Source organism: Pteropus alecto, unplaced genomic scaffold (genome assembly GCF_000325575.1).
Source record: "Pteropus alecto unplaced genomic scaffold, ASM32557v1 scaffold8, whole genome shotgun sequence".
NCBI lineage: Eukaryota > Metazoa > Chordata > Mammalia > Chiroptera > Pteropodidae > Pteropus > Pteropus alecto.
In genome coordinates this window covers 5,471,281-5,476,010 of record NW_006494609.1, presented here as the reverse complement: position 1 = coordinate 5,476,010, position 4,730 = coordinate 5,471,281, and the positions used below count along the sequence as shown (strand labels likewise).

General features: G+C 47.0%; 1 protein-coding gene across 2 annotated transcripts in view; it reads right to left on the bottom strand.

Moving 5' to 3' along the window:
* NRXN3 (neurexin 3) overlaps positions 1-3,950 on the bottom strand; it is a 1,437,186-nt gene extending 1,433,236 nt beyond the window's left edge. For both annotated transcript variants that reach the window (XR_003044103.1, XM_025042053.1), the window contains exon 1: positions 3,641-3,950. The gene's annotated coding sequence lies outside the window, so the exon portion shown is untranslated. The remainder of the gene's footprint in view (positions 1-3,640) is intronic.
* Between the last annotated feature and the right edge of the window lie 780 nt (positions 3,951-4,730).

Here is a 4,730-nt window from a genome sequence, read left to right as displayed (position 1 = left end):
TGTGTCTCTACAGTCCAGGCATCAAATCTCCCCAGAGGTAACCCAGTCCAGACTCTGCTTTCCCTGGGTAAACTTCCTCTGATGTGCCGCAAACATATATTACACGGATGGTTAAATTGGATCATTATCACCGGGTGCTTATTTGGCCAAAATCATTAATGTCATCTACCCCCACCCCAATCCCTTTCTCATGAGGTCCCCTCCCCCAAAGACTCTACAACATGCTAATCCCATGAACTGCGACACACCACAGCTTTCGGGAAAGAATAATGGCGAAAAGAAAGAGGAGAGCGGTGTGGGGAGAAGATGTGGATAATGGTACTGCATTCCCCGTATGAAGATGGGCGGACAGGAGCCATGGTGGAGGCAGGGGTGGGGAGAGCCATAAAGGGGAATGAAACCAAATGAAATCAAGCCCTTGGTCGCCCGTGTCCGTGTGAGAGAGTGTGTGTGTGTGTGCAAGAGCGTGTGCAAGTGTGTGTGTAGATGTGCCGACTTAGCCCTCCTATCAGAAGGCTGCATCCGTGTGGCATGTAGGAAAGGCCATCACACCACCGTTGTGTTGCAAAAAGAGAGAGAGAGAGAGAGAGAGAAAGAAAACAGAAAAAAGAGCCGTAGAGCCATCGGAATCAGAATTTTCTCTTCAGGATGGAAAGGGCTAGAGGAAAGGGGGCGGGGGGAGGGGGAGAGAAGAAGAGTGTGTGGAAATAGAAGGCAAGAGCATGGCAGGATTGGGGGAGGACAGAGGGGGAAATCGGTGGTGGGGTGGAAAAAATTGCACGCACACAGAGACATAAACACACACAATATCCGAACGCCAACCCCACTGCTCCGCTGTTCATCCAAGACTGACAACCCCGTCCCCCATCTCTCCGCTGCCTCTCTACTGAGATTGTGCCCCTAAAGCTGGTGCCGATGGATTTCTGTATCTCAGTTTTGCAGCAGTGGGCTAATTACAACCAAGCCCCCTCACCAAATTAACCCCTCCCCTCCCTCTCTTTTTTTCTCTAAAAGGCCAATTGAAGAATAATGTGTTTTTAGAGATAATGGATTTTTTTTTTCCCAAGGAGCGAGAGAAAGGGGGATGCAAGGCAAAAATTCTGCAAACCAGTGACTTCCAACCTCACCTCCGTCTCCCCTCCTGTCCCCATTCGCCGTAGCATCTCATCTACAATTTCCAACCATCCCCTTGTCCCCCACCACCCAAAAGAAAAGACCTTCCTACCACGCATATCGACAAACACACCAACCGCCACCCAATCTCAGTAGTCGATCTCAAAACCCCAAGCATCAACCCACCTCGATACATCCTTTCCCTTATATAAGCAGCAAATCATCAACATATTCAGTAAAACACAGCGTTAAAAAGAAATCAACAGAAAAGGGGGCCAGACCCCCGTCGAACCCCAATAATTAATAATAGGGAGCTACCGGAGCAGCAAAGACGTAGTTGTCTCTCAAAATTTAGAATCCCTTTGATTTCTGGTCCCTTCGTCTTAAGAAGCAATTTTTTAAAAAAAAATATTATTCACTATAAAGGGCCAGAAAGCTCCAGAAAAGGGTATTCGCACAGTCCGGTTGTTTAAAAAAAAAAAAAAAATTAACCCAGCCCTGTTGCTCACTTTAATAGCGAACTTCCAGCATCCAGCCTTTTTCCCCTCTTCCAGAAGGAAGACTGGCTCACAGGATGAACCCCGGGCTGCAGAAAATGGGCCAAGAGCCCTTACTCTCCACTCCCCAACACAACAACAAAAAATGCTAACAATAGGAATGTGTCTGCACAACCAGCACCCATCTGAAATGTCGTTTGCCCCAATGTGACTTAGGCAGATTAAGCCAGAAGATTAAAAAAAAGAAAATACCAGCCTCGCTATGTCTCTCTTCCCTCCATCCTTCCGCCACGTACCCAGTAGCCCTTAGGTAAACTTGCCCATCATAACCAGCGGGACCATTTTAACTTGAAAGGCGATGCAGAAGCCCTTGAACGATGAAGGGAAGCTCTACCCAGAACAGCAAATTCATAAAGGGCTAGTTCTTCGGGCTCCCCAGACCTAACCTCCAGGTGCCCCCTGATAGACTATCCTGGGTATGGAGTCACCCAGGCGCGCTGGGAGTTCAAATTTCCATTGGAACCTTCATCACAAAGGCAAACGGTCATCTGACCCCCGAAAGTACACCGTCTTCTAGGTGTGACGAGGAGTGTCCCTCTCCCTCCCAGGGCCATGCATAAGACCCAGGGCAGGGAAATAAAATAAGAATGTTGGGGTAGATAGTGGTGGTAAAATAAAACTATCTCCCCAAGCGGGGATGGCCGGAGGAAGCGGGAGATGACAGCTCCTGCACTCACAGTTCTCCTATTTGGTCAGACTGTGTCTTGCTCCATCCTAGGCTAGCTCTGGATGATCTTTGACCTTTGCATTAAAATAATTTTTTAAAAAATTATCAGGGGAGAGAAATTCTACTTTACCGAAACCCAGATAATAGTAAAAATATAATTTTCTCACTGCATGACAATATTTCTACATTCAAATCAAAAGAGGAAGGCATTTCATGGAGGAAAGGAGAAATTTATTTTTTTTAACAAGTAATCACAGGATAAGTCACCTGCAAAGCAGCCCAGCCCATAGGCTGGTATTACATCACTGGCTTAGGAAGAGATGGGGGGGAATAAATTTTTTCCCTTGTTATCAGGAAGATGTTTCTAAAAGTTAAGTTTTTTGTGGGTTAAAAAAAAAAAAAAAAAAGAGAAAGAGCTGAAACTCCGGGTACAACACAATGCCTTGAAAAAAAAAAAAAAGACATCGAACCAGCCTCTAAGGTCACTGAGAGCTTGCAAAACCCACAGTGCTTACACAGAGTGGAAGTTTTCAGGCAAGCCTGCTACTAAATCATTAATATAAACAAATGGAAGGCAGAGGAGGAAGATTCCCTTGTAACCGATCCAAACAGGAGCGCACACGCGCACGCACACACACACTCACACACTCCCTTTTCACCTCCTCCGAGTATGCCCACCTTCACAAGAGAGTGGGAGTCCAACCTGAACCTTCAGGCTCAAGAACCACCTCCTCACACTCCCTCCTCCCCCCGCAAAAAAATCACACACTCAAACACACTCACACACTTAATTCCTCAACAGCCAGGGAAATCCCTGTCTCAATTCAATTTTGTCTTCTTATAAGCCTGTGTCCCTTCTTCTCTTTCTCATTTGAATCAGCCCTTTCCCCAGGGGGGAGAAAAAAAAAAAAGAGGAGAAAAGTAGCTTAAAAATCCAAAAAAAAAAAAAAGTACGTGCCCAAAGTGAAGTGGTGGGCACACATCCTTTCAGACTAACAATCCAAGGAAATAGGAGAAATACTCTGAAAAGGGTAAAAAAAAAATCTAAAACATTCTCTGACTTTTTGAACATCTGGAGCAAAAGGACCCAACTTCCAGGAGAAACCAAAGGAAAAGAAAGGCAGTTGAAAGCCATTCCCATGGTCAGCCAAGGCTCCCGACCCAACATTCGGGGAAAAAAAATCTAGGTTGGTAGCTCCCAACTGAAAAGTTCTATCCTCTCAGGAGCAGTCGCCTTCCAGAACGAACAAGAACCTTGAGTTGTTTCACATCCTGCCTGCCTTCCTCTCCCCGCAAATCTTACCTTTCCAGTTGAACAGATGATTTGGGAGCTGTTTGTTTGTTTGATGTTTAATCAACTGAGTTTGCTGGGTATGTTTCCTCTTTGGGAAGATTCAAATTCCAGAATCTTTCTCCTTTTCTTTTTTTTCTTTCTCTCTTTCTCTGGGAGGGAGTGGCAGGGAAGAAGGGAGGGGGGTTTGGAGGTGCGAAAAGCAGGTCCTTGGTGGCTCGAGATGCTGGCGGCTGCGAGAGGGTAGGACACGCTCGCCTCTCCCTCTCAGTGAGTTGCATGCAAGAGGAGATGTGTAGGGCTGAGCTCGGAGCCTGAGACTGCCGGAGGAGCCCAGGAATTTCACGCACTCCAGAGCCGGCCCCTCCCTCTCTTACACAGACCCCGGCATTTAAAGAGACAGCCAGGCTGCCTGGCTCAGGGCTTCACCTCCTCCCTGACTGTTTTGCAAACAGCTGACAAGATATCATCAGGGAGGGGCACTCCACAGCTGCCTAAGACTAAGAGGCAGTGTCAGGAGCTCAGTTTTCCCCTCACCTCAGCCTGAGGAAGGTTCTTGGCTAGAACTAGAGCAGGAATTAAAATAAAAGACAAAATTCTCATTTACAGCTCTAGTAGACTAAGCCACTTCTCACTGCTGAAGATACATGTGTCTCACTGCAGACTGAGGAAGTGGAGAGAACTCTGACTTAGAAGTGCACCTCAGTTTCCCTGAGTAGTCGTTCCTCCTTGCAAAATCAGGGCAATCCTTGCACGTCTGGTGGAGGTGAGGTCTATAACTAGGACACAAATCCATTTCTTCAACAAGGACTTTGAAAGCCTCTTAGGATGAGGCGCAGTGCATAGGATGAGGGCTGGGAACATAGAAATGAAGGTGACAAATGGGCATTCCCCCCAAGGGCTCCTAGTCACCAAAACAGATGGCAGCTGGGAACATAGAAATGAAGGTGACAAATGGGCATCCTAGTCACCAAAACAGATGGAGGTATAGCCAACCCCATCTATGGGGGCTGTAAACTATGAGAAACAGACGCAGGGATCAAGTGCTGTGTTGGATCAGGGGGACAACTCCCTTCTGCGTCCCTTCTATGTCCTGCATCCT